The sequence below is a fragment of the Ambystoma mexicanum genome, chromosome 10, assembly GCF_040938575.1.
Source record: "Ambystoma mexicanum isolate Mex_15411 chromosome 10, UKY_AmexF1_1, whole genome shotgun sequence".
Taxonomy (NCBI): Eukaryota; Metazoa; Chordata; class Amphibia; order Caudata; family Ambystomatidae; genus Ambystoma; species Ambystoma mexicanum.
The window spans coordinates 276,397,517-276,420,147 of record NC_090932.1 but is presented as its reverse complement, the minus strand read 5'-3'; the positions used below and the strand labels follow the sequence as shown (position 1 = coordinate 276,420,147).

At 45.2% G+C, this 22,631-nt stretch overlaps 1 protein-coding gene across 1 annotated transcript in view; it reads right to left on the bottom strand.

The window, feature by feature from the left end:
• The window catches only part of ARHGEF4 (Rho guanine nucleotide exchange factor 4), a 399,330-nt gene that overhangs the window by 138,545 nt on the left and 238,154 nt on the right, over positions 1–22,631 (bottom strand). The gene's annotated exons all lie outside the window — the stretch shown is intronic.

The window sequence follows — 22,631 nt, the reverse complement described above, 5'->3', positions numbered from 1 at the left end:
TTAAAATGCTGCAAGGTCCTCTGGGTAATTCTCCAAAAGTCACAATGGCCACAGCGTGGCAACACGGCCTGGCAGCACTCGCAAACTATCCTCCTTCACCGAAGAATACGGTGACACACTTTCGCCACAAATTAGGCAGTTATGTCGAAACTAGTGCACAATATAGATTTAGACATTGCATGAGTCTCTGGTTAATGAAGATTCTCATCTCTCAACCAATCAGCCCTCACTAGTCGACCTGTGATACTGAAGGGATGATTTATGAATCGTTTTGTATTCTGCCTTTTGATTTGGTTGTGTTGAATAGTTTATGTGATTTGTTTTCAGCATAATAATTTGATGTGGAATTCATGTTTTTTTCAAATGAAATTTGAGAATATTGATTACAAATACATTTGATTACATATTGATTACATATACCTTTCCACTACAAATGTATTTATATCACCCAAATTACTTTTGTTTTTTCTTTTTTTACTTGGGCCAGGTGTCTTTATGAAGAGGTTGACATGTATTGTCTTCAATGAAATTAATATAACTTGATTCATAATTAATTAATTCCACTTGACACTATGTTTTTCTTCTAATGCCCTTTTATTAGTCCTAATTATCTGTTGATTAAGGGACATCCTATTTTTTATATCTGTTTTTATATATTGACATAGCCAGCATGGACTGGCATTACGGGCAAAGCTAATATGAGTGCGCTCTTATGTGGGAATAGTGGCATGTATAGGCACAGGTAGCATGAACCTGTCATTTTACAGTGTCATTAATGGCATTATTGGGCATGGCCAAAACGAAAATGGCTTCTTCCTCTGCTAGAATATTGGCAAATATGGTGCTCAAGGTCATCAGGAAAATTTGCTTGAAAATGTGTGTGCAGTACGTGACCTGGCCTTTATTGTTTTTTTTCTTGTGTTATACTACACGGCCAATGGTAAAATATATGATGTTTCATCTAATTTTTCATAAAATGTGTCCTTAAAATCCACAATTTTAACCCATTATTATAAAACATTTCTTAAAGTAAATAATCACGCACCTCTAGAAAATTTCACCAGCCACCACTGGGTCCCTTGCTCCCTAATTATGTGCATCTCCACCAGTCCCTCCTAAATAATTCACACTTTCAAAAGATAAGATGAGACATGAGGCCAGTCACAGCATCCCCAAAAGCTACCAACATTCAGAAGCAAATTGTCCAGAAGGCCTGAAAATCTGCATGTGCCTTCCCCAAACTCTAATCTAGGGATTTTGAGAAGTGGAGTGGGATTAGTGAGACATGGCAAGGGATATGAAACTGCATTGCAAGATTGCTACTCTCAAACAAAACAAGCAAGTGTTATATAAACTCACGCTGACCCCTTTATTTAAAGACAACTTGAGAATCTTAAGTCATACAGTAGAGGTGGAGGAAGCAGGATATCCGCCATGGAAAACCTTGCTGGAGGATTGGGAAGTGGGATCCAAGACTGGATACATCCCAGAGACACTCAAAGTAATGCCAGGTGTCCATGATATCATCATGCAGGGAGGGACCCATCCTTAAAGATTGTGAATACAGAAAGCATAATGGCTTCTGGACAAGCTACTCGGAGGGATTCTAAGGTGGACTTCGTCATATAACATCAACAAATAAGCAGGCCTTAAGAATGAGACATGAAAGGGAATGCAGGTTGATTCAGAATAGCACCAGGCCTTCGGCAGGGCATCTGAATCAGGGGGAACACAAACAGAATTATGGATGAATGTCCATGCACGTTATACTTTGAGTGGTGGAAGGGCTTCCTTTTCCTGTTTAATTTAAAGGGCTGCTCTGCTGTCTGTTTACTTGGCATGACTCCTTATCATAAAGACTGTGACGAGGAAGAAAGGAACACGGAAAAGTCCTTGCTCTCCACTGTGTGCATTTAAAGGGAAACATCTGGACCTGGCTTTCATTTCTCAGCCTAGGCATGGCTTAAAATCGGGGATGTTCTGGGGATGGATTTACTAAATCTTTCAATTACATTGAAGCTCAGCTGGATTTCCGTGATTATCTTGAGCAAACTCGAAGACAATTTCAGGCTCCTCGTTCACTTGTCTTACTAATAAACTGTCACATGTCCAAGATGCACTGTGAGTCATGGACAGCATCGTGAAAGTGATCCTTTACCGCATCAGGAGCCCGTGTTGAGAGGGCACACTGCTTATAATACAATCAGTTGCTGTTAGCGCAAAGACTAGTGCAGCTGCTTGTTTTTGACCATTGCAGTTTCTGCAGGTTCTTCTAGGCTAGCCCTATGAACAAACTGTTGCAATAGTCCAGGTGAGTATCTCTGAGGCCTTGACTACGTCCGCATTACCACTAAAGCTAAGATTGGGAACGATCCTACTGATCATTTGTGGTTGAAGATTTGTGGGTTGGAACAAGTGAGGCATTTAATAATAGCAGTGGTGCTGCTGATGCTGTACTCTGGCATACAGGATGGCATTTAAGACTGAAACTCCCGCAAATGTGCGGGCCCTTCAGAATTTAAAAAACAAGGCCTCTGCTTCCAGCGGCCTCACGTTTCTCTCTAAATGGTGTCAGTCTTCGATAAAATTGTGAAGGTTAGCCATGAGTAAAACTTAGAGTGAAAGGTGAAGATTAACCATGCATCACACCTAGATAGAATTGTGAAGTTCGACCATGCGTCACTTGTTGATAGAGCTTTGAAGATTAACCATGCATCCCACTTAGAGAGAATTATGAAGTTTAGCCATGGACCAGATTTAGATAGAATTGTGGAAATTAGCCACATGTCCCATTCAGATAGAATTGAGAAGATTAACCAAGCATTACACTTATATGGAATTGTGAAGCTTAGCCACGGGTCACATTTAGATAGAATTGAGAAGATTAACCATGTGTCACAATTAGATGGAATTATGGAGATGAGTAATTTCTCACAACAGATAGGACTGTATAGATTAGCCACATAGATGAACTTAGTGAGTAGCCAAAGTACTAACCACCCCACTTCTACTTCCTCAAACACATCACCCAAACACAATACACACCCAATGGGCTAGCCAACAACACACACTTACAACAAACAAACCCAGACACTGGACCTTACCCATAGAGACACAACCAGCCAGTGCGCACAACCTTAAACACTTGCCAATCTACAAATAAAATAAACATATTGTGAGGAATGCGACCATCCACATGGTGGGTGCGCGTTCACTTGTTTTTTTAAAACATTTTAAAGAAATTGAATGATGGTAGATCAACCTCTGGAAAATGTGTGATGCTAATCTGCACACATTTTCCTATGCTTACTGCATGACGTCTTGTGTGAAAATGAGATGAAGAACGTCTTCACAAAAATTCCACTTAAATCATTTTTCAAGGACAGCAGCTACACAGACCAGTATGAGGATAACACACTAAGACCCCCATTGGCTTTTTACCCCAATGGGAATGAACCCCCTAAAGAAATAATATAATTTGAGAAATGTGTCATGAGGGAGATCAACACATTGGAAGGCACAAAACAACACGTGAGACCCAACATGACTAATGAAGAACGACTAGCCCTCACCAAATTAGCCAACAATAAAGAGATTGTGATCAAATCGGCTGACAAAGGAGGAGGCATTGTCGTCCTAGATCTAGACCAATACCAAAAGATGGTCACAGAACTTTTAGAAGAAGGTAAGAATTATAAAGAACTGAGGAAGGACCACACTCCAGAAATCAAGAAAGACGTTGAAGAAGTAACATTATTTGCCCTACAACATGGCTGGATCAGAAACAAGGAACACCAATACCTAAACAACTCAGAAGGCAGAATTCCAGCACTCTATGCCCTCCCCAAGATTCACATGGATCAATTAAACCCTGCAGGAAGACCGATAGTATCGAGGTGCGAATCAGTCCTGGAACCCATCTGTAAATTCATCGATCTTTACCTTAAACCCCTCAGCCAAGAAACACCAATGGAGACACCATGGCAACAATCGATGAATACGAAAATACACCATGTGACTCGACAGCCCAACTATTAGTCATGATGGACATTAAAGTCCTTTTATACAAGCCTCCCTCAAAGAGCAGCCTTGGAGTGTATAAGAACCATCACACTCACCACATGGTACAAAAAAAGAGTAACAGTGAATTTCATCATGGAATTATTAGAAGTGGCCCTATCCAAGAATTTCTTCTTGTTCAGGGATACATATTATCTCCCGATGTGCAGCACCACCATAGGAGCAGATTTTGCACCCAGTTTAGCTGTGATCTATATGGCAGAATACAAGAAGAACTATATGTTCATCAACACAAACCCGTTCTGCCACAGAATTAGTAAGTGGAAGCGCTACATAGATGATATTATCTTCATTTGGAACGGAGACACTGCATCACTAGAGGAATTCCACAAATGGTTGAGTGAACAAACTACAGAGATCCAGTTCACTCTGTGCAGCGGTCCAAAATCAATCAACTTCTTAGACTTCACCATCACTAACAAAGAAGACAACCTTAAATGCACGCTCTACAAGAAAACAACAGACGGGAACATGCTACTACATTATCAAAGCAACAATCCCAAGAACCTCAAAGACAACCTGCTCTATGTGCAATTTTTACATATCCATCGTAACTGCACAGAACCGTCCCAATACACTCACCATGTCCAAGATCTGCAACAAAGACTGTCCAACAGAGGATACCGTAAAATATTACCCAAACAGCACAAAAGAGAGCCAAATATACACGAAGGGAAGCCCTTTTGAGCCCCATTGAAAGAACAAGCAAGGATGATACATTTACCTGTGTAACCACATTCGGTCCTAACACTAGCAAAATCAAAAGAATAATCAAACAAGTCTGGCCTTTAATACAGCTGAGCATTCCAAGAGAACCCATGACAAGAATGGCCTTGAAATGAGCAAAGAATTTGAAAGAACATCTCACCCATGCCAGACTTGGCACAAAAGAAACACGTAATTCGCTTTGGAACTTAATTACAGGCCACCACCCCTGTGGAACCTGCTCAGTTTGCAGGTTCACCACAAAAACAAAACTTTTAAAGTGGCAGGTAAGGAATGGACAAAAAAAAAAACCTTTCGAACTGCAATACCAAAAATGCAATCTACATAATTGAATGCCTGTGTTGCCTCAAATATGTAGGGCAAACAACCAGAGCAGTGAACAAAAGAATTGGGGAGCACCACTCCCAGATTAGATGCAAACCCCATTCTTCCCCAATGGTCTCACACTATATGGAACTACAACATGGCCTGACGATAGTAAGTGGTGGATATAAGACCTTGCAAGAAACAACACCATTGTAAGCAATGCTCTATCACAAAAAGAAGCATGGTGGATCCCCAAACTTAAAACTACCATAGTTGGACTCAACAGCCTTACACCAAAATGTTTAGGTCACTAAATCAATCAACGACCAGTAATTAAAAACTTTTTCTCCAAAATCTCCAGTCCATTCTGGCCACTTAACCACCAGGACACCAGCTTGGGACTCCACTGGAGAAACCATACCCCTTCTTTGGGACACTCTGCCAATGCAAGTACCGTCAAAGTCAAGAGAAAAGCTCCACAGACTCGCCTAAACACTGAGCACAACAGAACAGCATAGACAAGATCCTCACAGGTTGCATCTCTCTCTGAAGCCAGGTTCCCTTAAGAACCACAACCCGTTGCGTTAGGGATCATAGATCGTATGCAGACGCTTTGTCCGCACGCACAACAAATGATTCAAGAACAAATGAATGCGCCGGCGCCCGAAAGAGATCTGTAGAGGTTTAATTTCAATCACAAACCCATCGCCAGGTTCCCTTGACAACCACTACGCGTCATGCTAGGAAAGGAAGTTTGATCCCAGGCGCTTCTTCCGCTCACGCATGCACAATACAACCTAATTACAAGTGAATGCGCTGACACGCTGTTGCAACACTACCCACAGCAACAAGGACAAGTCCGAGCAGAGAGACTTGTCCCGGATGGATGCTGGCATCTAAGGCTGCGACATAGATGAACACAAGTAAGCTATCTCAGATCTGGCACATGAGAACCTCGCCTGCCGCACTTAGAACCCATCTGGATCTGATCTGTGCTTACACGTTCCCCTTTTTTACCCACAGACTGAACAGGCACCCGGGTGGACCACCTGGAACCCACGCATCTTGAACATACCTACAGATGTGGTCAAACACAATGTGAACGCAACACCCCATTAACCAGGTAAAAATAACCCTGACACACACAAGTTGTGACACCAAGAGAGCACCATTTCTAAATAAATGGTGGCCCCACACCCTTTTTTCTGTCTCCCGAAAGAAAAAAATCCCATGCACTACGGAAAGAAACACCAGTGCCCAGCAGTAAACACCCAAAAATAGGAAACCCAGTCCCCCTTCTTCTCATAAGAGTCCAGCAGCTGACACGGGAGGACAGACCAGGTCAGTGACCACAAGAGGACATTTAGCAATGCCCTATAATCCCACCCAACCTTTCTGGAACCAGGACCACTGGTCAAAGAAATATTTGTATACAATAATGTGTACACTAGACATTAGGGTCCGTGGGTGGCACACATGAATTTATGTTTCCCCAACCACAGAGCTCACCAATCCGAAGGCCCAATCGAAGGCGCTCACATTAGTAGCCGAAACATCTATGGTCAAGGACCAACTAGAACTCCTCACCACTCAATTGAGTTCTACACTATCCATAGTGACGAAGACCAAGGATTGGTCAAGACATGCTCTTAACATAAAACGAACAATGAACTGCTCAAATGTTTAATTGCATTAACATTTGCTATGATTTCAATACTTATTTATTTTTCACTCTTATTTACAAATGCATTTCACAAATGTTTTCCACTATATGTTGATATTTAAATGTTGTCTTATCAATCGTAATTTGTATAGAAGTACCAAAAGCATCATCTATAGAGACACGGGAACTATATTGAAAAACAAAACAAACTGTAAGAAAAGAAAAAAGCAAAAAGAAATAAAACTGCTTGAAAAAACCATACGAGGGATCACAAAGTGTTGTGTACTCCTTCGTATAGAACTGTTCTAGGAATGCAAGTGGAATTTAAGTACCAAATAAACACTTGACTAAAACCCATGCAAGAATGATGCATTTTGTAAACTAATAGGACAAGACACTTTTTGTTATATTTTACTGCACAGCATAACATAGACCTGTGTACTCTGGGTGGACACAGCCTACAGGCACAGTCCTCCCTGTCATATTTAGTTGTGATATGACAGCCAGGAGGACACCATGTCATCTCACAAGGGGGAGGGAAAAACCTTCCCCCTGCCATGGCCAGCCTAATTAACTGTCCTTTTGTGTAACACTGCAGATGGTGGCAGAAATTGACATAATTAACATACGAATAGAGTATAATTCAAACAGGCCTACATGAGGCCTGGCTGCAGAGGGTAACAAAGGAGACTGGAAACCTCAACAACCTTTGATATGCACTCTGTCAACCTGAAGCCAGCACCCACCCTTAGTATCAATGGACAGTGACATGTCATGTCTGGGACTGCGTGTATTGTAGTAGTCATCCCTGCAGGGGGACCCCATTCAGAAGGTCAAGACATTGGATTGATGTGGAGACAGAAAGTATTTTCTCACTGTGGCTTCAATTGAGACCTGCTGCTTTAACCAGGAACCACAGAGAGCTTCATTAACTAGAGAGACTGTTTGATCCACAACAGACAGGAAGATGGGTAGGACTTAGTATTACATGTTTTCACCCCTTTATCTTTTCTGTTGCAAAGCACTCTGGTTATGACCTCATGCATACAGGAGATTGTTGGTTTGGGCCCAGGATTGGTTCAGTTAGGTAGGCTTAGCCTACACCAATCAATGTGGCCCATTTGGCTTTAAAAGAGGGCTGAGCCTCTCTTTTGGCAGATCATCTGATGACTTCACCAGAAATAACAAAGAAGAACTCAACCTTGGACCCTGACTGAAGGTAAAGTCTGCCTTGCATCTTTTGCCAGTGAAGGAAGGCCAGGATTTGCAAAGAGGGAAGCAAGATACCTCCCCTAAACATCTCAGAGGGAACAGGGGCAGATATCGAATTCAGACAACCCTCTCGCAGCTCCAGAACCGGCACCCAGCCAGCACACAGAGTGCCCTGCTAGGCTCTGCAGCAAGCTCCCGAGACGAAAAGTGCCAGAGTCTCTGAACCAAACCCAGGACAAGGCGGCCGCCTGCAATACTCTCCTCAGCTTTGGGCCATCCACGTTAAAGGATGACACAAGCCCAGTGAAGAAGATAGGAGGAGCGCATCGACAAGCATCTACCAATGTCCACCTTAAAGGACATTTTCGAGCCAGTCGAGCTGCTGCACCGCTGACTGTTGTTACGGAGCAGCCACTAATGCCATCTAGGACGCCTCGACCAGTGCTTCAGAACTGTGGACCGGCACTGAGACAACGATTCCTGATCTCGAGCCGCTGTGTAGGCCAGCCAGCAGCTGTCCATCCAGCCTTGCTTGCCAAACAGCCTGATACCGGCAGCCGCCTGCCATCTTGAATTCTGTCGCAGAAACTGCAAAGCGCCCTCAAACTGTCTTGAGCCTGTCGAGCACCAAGAACTTCTACAGCACAAGTTACATTGTGGTTTTGTCCCCCTGGTCCTTCTCTGAAGGCCCATAGTGACATTTTACGACCCATTGCACCCTTTGTGTTGAAACCAAGTATCCTTGAACTATTGTGATTAAGTACTTTACCGACTACCCTCCAGTATCCAGTGCATATGCCTTTTCCTTCATTGAAACTGCCTGTCCTCTGCATTCCTTTAGAGGGTGGGGTGTATTTTGTGAAGTGCTAGAACTGTCTGGTGTGATAATAATAAATAGATATTTTTATACAACCTTGACTGGACAGTCCCTTTTATCATTGGGTAATAATTATATTTTTGCTGAATTGCAACTAACCAATGATCCACAACCTTTCTGAGATAAGCCTGTCGTTCCATCCATGTTACCAAAATTGGACAAGAAGGTTTATAATTTACTTGTGTTTTCAATCTGTTCGGATCCTTTTTGGTGTACTAGAGGTGTGGGGCAGAATGATGGTTTAGAAACCGTTATTCATCTCTAGACCACTGATGCCCCGGAAGTTGATTTTTTACACATACACACCCCAACATAACATACAGTCACATAGAAACATCCTGCCATTGGACCATACTTATACAGATACAACAAGCCAGTGCATGCAACCTACCATCTGCAAGCCAACACACACACAGACACACACACAGATGCCCGTTTCTCCTGGTTCTGGACCTATCGTATCATTCTTCCCTCACTAACCAATTCCGCCCTCTTTCTTGCAGAGCCACGTGAGTGCCTGGAGACTGCCCTTGAGTGGTATAGGTGCACGGTATAAATCAACATAACTAACCTAGCCCTTACTAAGATGCTCAACATTCTTCTTTCCACTGTATAAACAAATTGACTTCCGATCCAAACACTGCAGTGTAATGTTTGCTAGATCCCACATCCCTCCTCACACACATACCATCTCAATTCTACACTTACCAGCCACATCCATCCCCTCAGCAAACTCCTACCCATTGTTTCTCTCAGGGTAGGCCTTGCTCATAGAAAACTGAGTAGGAACATCACATGCAGGTCACCTCTCTCAATATGTGATTCTGCACGGCCCTCACCACAACTCAGTAGAAACACACCGGCACACAATAAACAGGTTCTACCCATACGCACACATCAACACTTCAGGATTTGCTGATTCCCTCTCCCTCTTCGCCCACTACCTTCCAGTCCCCTCTCTCTCTCCAAACAGCAGAAACTGCACTCTGCAAGACCACAATGCATTACCTCTTGCATTTATAATCGGAAATCCACACGACGCACACCAGAAAGCAAATAAAGAAATAGCTGAGGCTTGAAACCTCTTGTAAAATGTGCACCTCGGCAAAGGGACATTAGTTCTCACCAGTGATGGGGTGTGGAGGATGGCCAACAGTGGGGGTGGAAGATAGTGCTATAGGAGGACAAAGTGGGGGAGCGGGCAATCACTATGGGCTTAGTGCGCTCTATAAATGTTAAATAAATAAATAAAACTGATGGGTGAAGATAGGTAGCAAGAATGGAATCAATTGCCACACAGTCAGAAATGTCTAGGTACTCAAAACATAACGCCTAAGAGTGAGATGCGTAAAATATTTCTAAAAATGCTTTTTGAACAGAGAGTAGTGGGTATCCCACGAGATAGCTGTAGAACAGAACATAGGATGGAGCAGGTAGGTCTGAGAAGGATTTTCCTGGGATAATATCCATCGTGGAATCTATTATCTTCCCCCTCCAGTTTCATCACAGTCTCTTGCTCCGCTCTTGCCTATTCTGGTGCTGGTGTTAATATCCCGCCAAATGTTCCTCAACGTGGGTCAGGGAATTCATGCTGATTTAGACAGCTTACGTTCCTTCTCACACCTGGCTACCAAGCACCCACATTCATCTGCCCCGACATTTAAAACATTACTGTGGTATCTGGCCTCCCCTCCTAAGTGTGTGTGTTTGCCTTGTCTGGCTGATGTCAGAGTGAGTGATGTCATGCATGGAATGTGAGGGATGGTGGAATGTCCCCACCCCATGTGTTCCACCAGGCACCGGTGGTCTTCATACATGCACTTTGATCTTATGTACTTTGATCTTATGAACCATGTCTTGGGAGGATAGTTCAGGGGCAACACACTCGCCTTGGAAACAATACGATGTAGAACAACACAGGTTCGATCCCAGTGTTCGTGTTTAGAAACCTCTGGGTATTAAGTGCGTATAAATAACCAATTACAATTGGGATTTCCTCTGGGCATGCACCAAAAAAAAGGACTTACCTGTGGCTTCACTACTTTAATCAATGCTGCAAAAACATCTGTGCATTACCCTGACACTAAAGAGATAACTATCATCCAGGGTTTTAAGAGCACGCTCAACTAGCACTTTCTGGGGCTGATTCTAGCACTTCTGAGGCTGATTCATGGAATTATGTGCGCCGAAAAAGGGACTTTGTGCGCCATTCTGCTCGTAAATCCCCATTTGTGAAACAGGGATTTGCAGGCATAATGGCGCACAAAGTGCGTTTTTCGGGGGCACATAATTCCATGAATCAGCCCCCCTATCTCTTAAAGGAGCAGCCGGGGCATACAGAGGCATGGCCCGCGCTCTGTGACCATCTTTCGTTTCCCCAATAATTATGCCCCCAACTCTACAGCATAGCAATCTGCCCCAGTTATTTAAACAGTTAGCGCCCTATTGTACATCCTGCAAATATCGGGACTGTTAATGTGTCTCGTCAATCGTCTTAAATTGACATTTCGTTTTCACCAACACGATGATGTTTCATCTATATTTCAGGACCCTGCTAGTTTGAAGCACAAGGAAGCAAGGGTGCAAAAGTTACAGCTGTGCCTTGTACACTGCTTCTGTTCGAAACACCGTGTTCCCTGAGAAAAATAAATATACACAAATGAACATCATCTGTCAAGACAGTAGGACTCCTCCTGGTCTGCAAGGGCCAATTGGTATGTAATGAACATTAGCAACCGGGCGGGAGAAGCCACCAATCAGGTTGCTGGGATTGCGGGCTGAATCCCACGATCTCATCCCGCATTCTGAGCAGCCAGATGGCTGCTTCCCCTGTCCCACCATCTTCTCCCCACGTTCCCTTCCCTTCCCCTCGGGTGCCCGGCCCTCGCTTCGCCCGGGACTATAACTTTGGCCCCAGCCGTGCTTATTGCTTAATTCTAGACGAACAAAAAACAAACGTTTGTCCGAGCACTGTTCTCTAAAGTTTGAATACACGAGGTCACAGGGAAATATGCAGTTTCTTGTTCATTACCGCTTTTAAAGAGCTTTTCTCAAATCTTGCAATCATATAAAAGTCTGGAAATGATATTTCTTATCGGTTACTGAGGACAGAAGTCAATGAGTGTTTTAAAAGTTTTAATGGCTGCTATTAATCAAGCGTTGCAAGAGCGCGGCAGGCGGCGAGTCTGGTTTTGCTCGATGCTGCATTCCAGCTCTGGGCCAGACTCATCATATCCAAGGCCAGTGAATTCCCGTTCCATTAGGGGCCTCCATGATCGCAAGCACGCAGACCCTCGTAACGTGTTGGTGGGTCACATGACATTACGCAACGAAACCCGTTCAGAGTCACTCATACCATGCCTATGGTCGGTTCCAGAGTTGTTGACTTTAGTTGCCATACTGTAAACTGTCTCCTTCCCTGTGGTCAGACGAACACATACCCTGGACAAGGTCCTTCCCAGAGTGGTTGTTCCTATGCCATAAGAAGACCCGCGTCCCACGTGCTCAGAGGCACACACCCAGACCCCCGCTTCCTTGTTCACATTCGTGCATTTGATGGATAAATCAAGCCCAGGGCAGTAGTTCCCTTACGATAAGCCAAACCCCTCCCCTCTTGCTCCAACTCATGTATACAATGGATAGGGTCAATCCCAAAGTGGCTGCTCGCATGCTCCAAGCAACCCCCACCCCCAGCATCACACATATCACTGACGTGGTCAACCCCAGAGTGGCTGCTCCCATGCCACAAGCAACCACCCCCGGAATCACACATATCACTGACGTGGTCAACCCCAGAATGGCTGCTCCCATGCCACAAGCAACCACCCCCGGAATCACACATATCACTGACGTGGTCAACCCCCGAGTGGCTGCTCCCATGCCACAAGCAAATACCCCCGGAATCACACATATCACTGAGATGGTCAACCCCAGAGTGGCTGCTCCCATGCCACAAGCAACCACCCCCGGAATCACACATATCACTGACATGGTCAACCCCAGAGTGGCTGCTCCCATGCCACAAGCAACCACCCCCAGAATCACACATATCACTGAGATGGTCAACCCCAGAGTGGCTGCTCCCATGCCACAAGCAACCACCCCCGGAATCACACATATCACTGAGATGGTCAACCCAAGAGTGGCTGCTCCCATGCCACAAGCAACCACCCCCAGAATTACACATATCACTGACATGGTCAACCCCAGAGTGGCGGCTCCCATGCCACAAGCAACCACCCCCGGAATCACACATATCATTGAGATGGTCAACCCCAGAGTGGCTGCTCCCATGCCACAAGCAACCAACCCCAGAATCACACATATCACTGACATGGTCAACACCAGAGTGGCTGCTCCCATGCCACAAGCAACCCCCACCCCCAGAATCACACATATCATTGAGATGGTCAATCCCAAAGTGGCTGCTCCCATGCCACAAGCAAACCCCACCCCCAGAATCACACATATCATTGAGATGGTCAATCCCAAAGTGGCTGCTCTCATGCCACAAGCAACCCCCACCCCCAGAATCACCCATATCATTGACATGGTCAACCCCAGAGTGGCTGCTCCCATGCCACAAGCAACCACCCCCAGAATCACACATATGACTGACATGGTCAACCCCAGAGTGGTTGCTTCCATACCTTAAGCTGACCCACACGTTCAGGCCCATGAGTAAGATGGTCACTCCCATGCATCCCATTTCATAAGGTGCCCCACGTGGCCACGCTCCTTGCACGTGCCCAGGCCCCTTAAGACGAGTGCTAATCGTGCCGTTTCCCTGACATGCCCTTGGTCGTCCACCAGTTTAGGAGAATATGATTTTGAAGCAGTCTTACTTATTTCTGGTGAATGATGAAGCTCATTTGACACCCTTCGCCACCCACATTACAATGCAGAGAGCAGGTGTGTGAATGGAGGCGAACTGGATTCTGGTGATGGCTTCTGATGTTGCCGTGCTAAGGGCAGCGAATAGCGACTTAGACCACTACAGAGACCGTTTAAGATACAGCTTCTGAAAAATTGGTAAAACAGTTGATGCTAACAGAATATCGCAAACCCTCTTAGGTTTGGGAGAAATAAGTACAATGCTCTCTGCATTTCATCTTAAGTAGGGTTTTACAATTCTCGTTAAGTGGGAATTGAGAATCTGTCATCATCAATATTCCAATCATTTTGGAACCTACAAGAATCACCAACAATGGTCATGGCATATTGGTTGATGCTCACAAGGAAGATGGCTTTAAGTGTCTATGAGACTTTTGTGCGAATAAATACTATGGGACGGATTCATAGAATTTTATGTGTTCTGAAAAGGGACTTTGCGCACGTTTCAGCATGCAAAACTCCATTCACTTTTTCATGGATTGGACTTTGTGTGATTTTTCGGGATTTTGCGTGGGCCCATCACGACTTTGCGTGCAGTCACGCGCTTTGCGTGACACTCCATGCAAAGTGCGGGACGGGCCTTTCGAAAGCAAGAAATAGGTGGTGGAACATGCATATACCCCATTCTCCACCCGAAATGAGGAAGAACGAGGAATAACGTGGGTGTGTTGAGGGACAGCCCATGCAAGGAAATCAATCACCCAGTCAAGCGCAAACTTAATCGTAGTCATGGATTCCTACGCGCAACTTCACATCGGGAAAAGTCACACAGAAACCTCACGATTTTACCACCACATGATAGGAGACGCAAAGTACAACGCGCATAGCAACCAAGGCACAAACATAACGTTTATATAGCAATTTAGGGGTGATGGTATGTAGTTGAGGTGTCGCTTGGAGTTGGGGGTGATCGTACGCAGATTAGCCGGGTGCTGACTTGGGGTACGGGGAATGGAATGCAGATTAGCCAGGTTCTGACTTGGGTTATGGGGATCGCGCGCAGTATCGCCGGGGGGCTGGATGGTGGGGATAAGGTACACTGACGGGTGCTCAGACTAGTCAAACATCATTGTAATTAAAGACTGAAAACTATTCCCTTGCCCACACATATAATGAGCTCTAATTAATAATTATTTCTCAGGACAAAATCACAACTCTGGCCAGTTTCAAATCCGAACACCACTGGGGTATCTTTTGAAAACCATTGTTTTTAGGTATGTAAACCCAGTGCAAACAAAAGACTCCAACTCCCAGAATGCACTGATCTATTACACAAAAGGCCAGGACAGGAAACACGTGCTCAGGTGACATGGAGTCACATTGCCACAACTATGCTCTTTACTGGGTGGCAAAACCAGTTGGAGTCAGGAGGGAACAAAGCATTATTGTAACCCATTATCTTGGTTGCTGCCCTTTAAGTTTTTGCAAAGGGGCCAGGGGTTGGACACATTTAAGTTTGAAGGCTGAGGAGATTGTGCAGGCGATTACTTCCTTTGTTTGGTTGTTTGTGCGCTTTATTTACTTTGACAAAGGAAGAAAACAATTATTGTAGGAACAATAAATGACAAAGCCAACAGTCTGACGTGTGTAGTGAAAGCTTTTCTTTCTTGCTAAAGTAGGTATTGCGATCACATGTCTATGTACATTCTGCCTAGTGTCACCATTGCATCATTTCACTGATTGTATGTTAACATGCCCTGCCAAAACCTATTACAGGTATTGCCATATACAGGAAGGAACTCACGTCATCGCCAGGTATTCCCACACATGGCCAGCGTTTGCCATCACACAACAGCAGCATGCAGAATTCACCAGGCATTTCAATACATTGGCATTGTACTTGCATTATATAATTATATTTTGGTGATTCTTGTAGATCTTTGCTGAGATGAACCACTTCAAAGCTCTGCATTAATGTGAGTTATTATTACCCACTGATGGTAATTCATTGCCCTCCCAATGAAGGAGGGCCCAGTCGGCGCCGACAGGGTTTCAGACTAGCTGCATGGCATTGCCCCATTTCCAAAACCAGCATGTTGAACATGAGCCACCCATCTGGCGTGCAACTATTAGCCAGAAGTTCTCATTATATTCCCAGGAGTCACACCAGTAGGGAGCTGCTGCCATCACATTCCTTAGTATTCAGTCAATGTTTTAAGATATTGCAATTCTATACCCAGGTACTCCCCACATACCAGGGTTTCCCATTAGATGTTCATGCACTCACACCGTTTGACAGGTATTGTTGTACTTTGTCTAGGTGCGCAGGACATATGTCAACATGACTGCTTCACTTCATATTCTACCTACTTTTCTGATCCTCCCTTATAGCGCTTTGAAGTAGTTCCAAGGCATTCTTTATAACGTAAACTTACTTCATATAGTTAGTAACTGCCTTTTTCAGCATTGCCTAACTCTTTCCCTTTATTTCACGCGCATCTTCCATGCTTCTGCCGAAGCATTTGGAACGGCCTCTGGGCGCTGCATTCACCAACTGAGGAGGGCTATTGGCTCTTGGTACACTTTCACAATTGCACAATTGTTGGAAAAATAGATCCCGCAGCAGCAATAAAGGCTTTTGAGGCAGCGCCATCCAGGAGAGTGCCCTTCATTTAGAAAACACGCAAAAAGATGAGATGGAAAAAGAATTCCTGTCTAAAATATTGCTGTACACATTACTTATTCATTTTAAGTCTAAGCCAATAAAACGGTATTTAAATTGCAGTGATTTAAGGATCTTGGAGAAGGAGTGCAGTGTGGGGGTAGCAGTAGAGGAGCAACTGGGTGGGAGGGATGCTTCATCTGGCGTTTCACCCTGGGCACAATATCGTCTAGAAACTGCCCTGGCAACCGCAATGCCTTTCATGTCAGATAACAGCGTGCACAGAGTGTTGACGGTGCTTTAATAGCTGGTATGTAAAATGATCCAACAAATTGATGTTGTGGCTTGGTCGGTATTGCTTAAGGCGACAAAATTATGAAAAAGAAAAAGAAATGAAAGGAATGGAAATATTCTTGTGCTTTGTAATTTCTGATGTGTCGTGTCTCACTGAGTTGTGGTTTGAAAAGCCACTCAAAACCCCTTGAATTGGTAAACAGCATGAAGATTACTCAGAAACGAGACTGCGCCAAATTAGTAGTTGAAAAACCAGTTGTTGGTTTTATTTAAACAGTTGCCCTTGCTTATGACACGTGTTTCGGCTTAAGAACCAGCCTTTTTCAAATCAGGGCATTATTGTCACTTAATAGATTTTTGTTCCCTATATGGAGAATCAGGTAGTCTCAAGCAGTCGATGGGTTCGATCCCTTCGGTTTGTGATAAATGCGTTCAATCGTGTGCTGTAGTTTCCTAGGAACTGGTTTTTCAATACTAACTTGGCGCAGTCTCGTTTCTGAGTATCCTTCATACTGTATGTAAAATTATCAGCCTTAAATCTGTTGGCTGTCTCCAACTCATGCCATTATGCTTTGCATTACACGCCAAGGCTTGAACCGGATGTCCCTCCATTCACTAATCACACCACTTTGGCTTTCTTATTGGGGTCCCTCTGCAGGCCCGAGTGACAGGTTTTTGGGAGGAGGTGATAGACACCTTGCTTGCGTTAGCCCTTGGCCTGTGGAATGCCCTTCCTGTCCCAGTTGGCCAACTCCATCATCTCTCCCGATTTTCAGATACTCGTGTACAACTGAATTTTGATGTCTGTGCCATAACTGAAACTTGGGGCACTGCCGCATCGGGACCCTCACTGCAGTTTTCCATCCCGGATGGGTACTGCATGATTAGACGGGATAGAGAGACGGGGAGGGGAGGTGGGGTAGCCTGTATCTTAAGGAAATCATTACTAGCCTGGAAAATCAAGGGACATTCTATGGAAGGAACAGATCTCCTTCATATAATAATAGGGATGAACTCTAAAACTACTGTGAATCGTGTCCTTATCTATCGGCCCCCGTCATGTTTAGGCAATTTTGGTACTGAACTTGCAAGTTATCTTTTGACGCTACTGAAACCAAATTCCCGTTTTATAGTGCTTGGCGATTTCAACTATTTGCTGGGTCACCCTGATGAGCAGACTGCATTTGAATTAGCACAATCATTTACAGATCTAGGCTTTACACAAAAAGTTCAAGCCCCTACTCATAACCTGGGACACACTCTGGATTGGGTAGCAGTCATTAATAGCCCGCATCATGACGTATTGGTATCTCCCTGCCCATGGTCGGATCATAACGCTGTGCACTTTTCGATCACTGTACCTTTCGTCACTAAAGTCCAGCCAATTCATTTGGAAGCGATCTCATATCACAATACTAAATCTCTTACTTTGGATAAAATAGAAGCTCTCACTACTCAGACTCTACATATTCTAGAGACAGACGACATTGATTGACATGCTCTCTAAGAAAATTAGCTCTAATCTTAAATTGGTAGCTGGCTCTCTCGCACCCATGAAAGCCAAAAAAATATCATCAGAAAGGAAGCTAACTAATCCATGGTTTTCCTCTGAACTCCAATCTTTGAAAGCTGCCTCCTTTAAGTTATTTTACATCTAGAAAACTAATCAATCTCCCATAGCATTATCTAACTATACAGTAGCCGCCAATAATTATAAAAGAGCTATCACTGAAGCCAAGAAATCTTACCTGAACTCCAGAATCCTACAGGCTACCTCGAACTCTAAGGAAGTATTTAAAATTCTGAAAGAACAAGAGACTGTTTCAGAACCTGTAGCATCGATGATCATAAAAAATGACGACTGGTGCTTGGATATACAGAATGCCATGGTAAATAAACTGAATGGTATCCGAGAATCCATAGCCACCAAGAAAAGTGCATTTGACACACAGGGCACCCATATAGTCAATAATACTTTTACCAGGTATCCAGACATCCCTATCTTTGACTTTGTATCCATATCAGAGGAGGCGCTAGCCTCTATTATCAACAAACTTAAAGCAACTAATTGCATAGGTGATCTATGTGCCTCTACTATCATTAAAGCATGCCCCCAACTCTGGTACAGGCCATATGTAAATTTGTCAATGCCTCACTTCGGAATTGTATGGTTCCAGATGACATGAAGCAAGCTTGGGTTACCCCATTATTGAAAAAACCCAATTTGGCTCAAAACATACCCACTAACTATAGGCTGATAACTAATACCTCGTTCTTATTAAAGATATTAGACCGGGTTGCCTATATTCAATTAGCTCAACATCTTAACTACCACCCTATCCTTAATCCCTTCCAGTCAGGGTTCAGACAAGGTTTCGGCACCGAGACCTCATTATTGGATCTTAAGTCACAACTGCTCCAAAGAGTGGATAACCAGAAGGTCTCTCTCCTTATCTCTCTGGGCGAATCGGCAGCGTTCAATCTTGTCGATCATGTCACATTGGAAGAAAGGCTTATGTCAGTAGCCAACTGTTTGCGGGCCGCCACTGACTGGCTACTCTCCTTTTTATCTAACAGATCTAGTAGAGTATGCGCCCAAAATGCTAAAGCCCCGGCAATCCAGATACATTTTGGTGTACCTAAGGAGCCAGCTTGTCACCATGCATACACAACATTTTCATGACCCCTTCTTTGCCCACCTTGCCCAGGAGGGCATACTATTAATTACGCAGATGACACACAATGTGTCATCCCTCTTACTGGCCAGCATGACCAGGACGAAAGAGAACTTAACCGCATATTCACCATCATTGAACATTGGATGATGTTGAATAATCTTGCTCTCAACCGTGGAAAGACGGAACTCATGGTCGTGGGCTCTGAAAGCATCTTGGCTAAATTAGACCCAGTTTATAAACACTTTCAGCTGGGAGATGCTCTAATCCCCACTCTTCCCAAGGTAAAGATTCTGGGGGTGGTTCTGGACCAATCGCTCAACATGAATTCTTATGTGGCCAGTATTGTGTCTTCTGCTACCTACTATATTAAACTGCCATCCAACTTGCGACCACTTATTTCTCAGCCTAACGCAGAGTCCATCATTCGTGCCATCATAGGATCAAAATTGGATTACTGCTGTAGCCTATTAGCAGGTGCTAGCAAAAAGACCATTAGCCGCCTTCAGGTGGTTCAGAATGGAGCGGTCAGAGTAATTTCTGGAGTTACCTACAGAGCACATGTATCCGAGGCACGTCGCGCATTGCTCTGGTTGCCCGTGGATGCACGAACAACCTTCAGACTCATGGTCATTACCTTTAAATGCCTCAAGGGCACCATGCCTACCTACCTACTAGGGTACATAGGAATAAAACCCAACCTCAGAAATCTTCACTCCAATAATCAGAACCTGCTTCACCAGCCCACATTCAAAACCAAAAAAGCACAATGGGGTGCTTTTGCCTTTGCGGCACCGGCTATCTGGAGCACCTTACCAGGTCGGCTAAGAAACTCGGTAGCCCTGAGCAACTTCAAGAAGGACCTAAAAACCTTCCTTTTCAAGTAGTAGTCTACGATCCTTAGTTCCTCCTTTCGGATCCCGGTTCTCCCGGTTTCTCCAGGCCTTTATCTGTCTTGTCTGCGCCCTCACACCTATGGGTTTATGGTTGCGCAATATAAATGTAATAAAGTAAAGTAAAAGTCTTAGGTTGCGCCCCAGTGGTGCGCGAGTTGTCTGGGGATGCTTCATTCAGGCACCACGTGCCCTCATCAAATCAGAGACAATGGTTGTCTCTGGGAAGAAACAGAGACTGGGTCACTCTCAGAACCCGGGAGATTGCAAACCTACGCGATTTTAAGAATGCCGCAAAGCATTGGCTGTCTGCTGAAGCCGTTCCATTATTTTCCACAATGTATTGAGCAGCAGAAACGAATCGTGCACCATGACAATCTATCCAGCCGCGGCAGCCCTTCATTCTATTGGGAAATTATTCTGCGATTCCTCCGACAATAGCATCCGAGGAACATTGGTGCGGCTCTGCATGGCTCGCACGCAGCCTCCAGCCTCCTGCCTCCTGCCTCCTGGCTTCTGCAAGGACATCTCCATTCTGCGCTGGGGCCGCGTGAGCTGCGGGGGCGCATTCACTGGTCCAGGAATGCAGCCAAGGTCACAGATTGACACCAAGAAGTCCATGGGAAATCCCAGCACAAAGGCCCAAAGGCCCAAGTGCGTGAAGAAATGGGGAGGGGACACAATGTTTCCATAAAGAGGTCAGGAATGACAATTTGCACAAGCCAGCCATATATATTCTAGGGTTTTCTTTTGGAATGTAGAAACCCCACTTCTGGCTGAGCAAGCTGGCGAGCGCGCCTGCATAGATTCGTGTGATTCCTCCAAATGCCACTGCCCTCTGCCTTGCAAAAACATACTTCAAGTAATGTTAACTTTAATCACACAGGGCCCGATTCATGGAATATTTGCCCGGGTCAAAGTGACTTTGCACGGCTGAAAAGTGACTTTGCACTGCCGACATAAACCCTGATTCATGGAACCGTGCAAAGTGTATTTTTGCCGTGCAAAGGCCGGGCAAAGTCAGCGCACAGTCATTTTTGCAGTACAAAAATACACTTTGCACAGTTCCATGAATCGGGGTTTGTGTCGGCAGTGCAGAGTCACTTTGAACCGGGCAAACATTCCATGAATTGGGCTCACAGAACGCAATCCCACAAAAACAGTCACTTTTAGGCAGAAAGAATGATGACGTCGTACAAATATCCATCCCTTTTACCCCCCCCCCCCCGTCCCCACACCACCCTTCGTGGTCTAAGTACATCAGTGCCCGCCAGCTCCCTGCCATGTAACTATTTATTTGCTCATTAATGCAGAGTTTCTATTGTAAATCCCCACCCTGGTGGGGTTGATAGCAAGTGTGGTGTAAAGAGCAGTAGGTCAGTGCATCCCGGCAGGCTCTAGCGCCTTCCTACAGCTTGCTGCTGATGGGAAGGCACAGGGATAAAGAGCAGTAGGTCAGTGTATCCCCGCTGGCTCTAGCGCCTTCCTACAGCTTGCTGCTGATGGGAAGGCACAGGGATAAAGGGCAGTAGGTCAGTGTATCCCCGCTGGCTCTAGCGCCTTCCTACAGCTTGCTGCTGATGGGAAGGCACAGGGATAAAGAGCAGTAGGTCAGTGCATCCCGGCAGGCTCTAGCGCCTTCCTACAGCTTGCTGCTGATGGGAAGGCACAGGGATAAAGGTCAGTAGGTCAGTGCATCCCCGCTGGCTCTAGCGCCTTCCTACAGCTTGCTGCTGATGGGAAGGCACAGGGATAAAGAGCAGTAGGTCAGTGTATCCCCGCTGGCTCTAGCGCCTTCCTACAGCTTGCTGCTGATGGGAAGGCACAGGGATAAAGGTCAGTAGGTCAGTGCATCCCCGCTGGCTCTAGCGCCTTCCTACAGCTTGCTGCTGATGGGAAGGCACAGGGATAAAGGTCAGTAGGTCAGTGCATCCCCGCTGGCTCTAGCGCCTTCCTACAGCTTGCTGCTGATGGGAAGGCACAGGGATAAAGGTCAGTAGGTCAGTGCATCCCCGCTGGCTCTAGCGCCTTCCTACAGCTTGCTGCTGATGGGAAGGCACAGGGATAAAGAGCAGTAGGTCAGTGCATCCCCGCTGGCTCTAGCGCCTTCCTACAGCTTGCTGCTGATGGGAAGACACAGGGATAAAGGGCAGTAGGTCAGTGCATCCCGGCAGGCTCTCGCGCCTTCCTACAGCTTGCTGCTGATGGGAAGGCACAGGGATAAAGAGCAGTAGGTCGGTGTATCCCCGCTGGCTCTAGCACCTTCCTACAGCTTGCTGCTGATGGGAAGGCACAGGGATAAAGAGCAGTAGGTCGGTGTATCCCCGCTGGCTCTAGCGCCTTCCTACAGCTTGCTGCTTGGAATGCACAGGGATAAAGAGCAGTAGGTCAGTGTAGCCCCGCTGGCTCT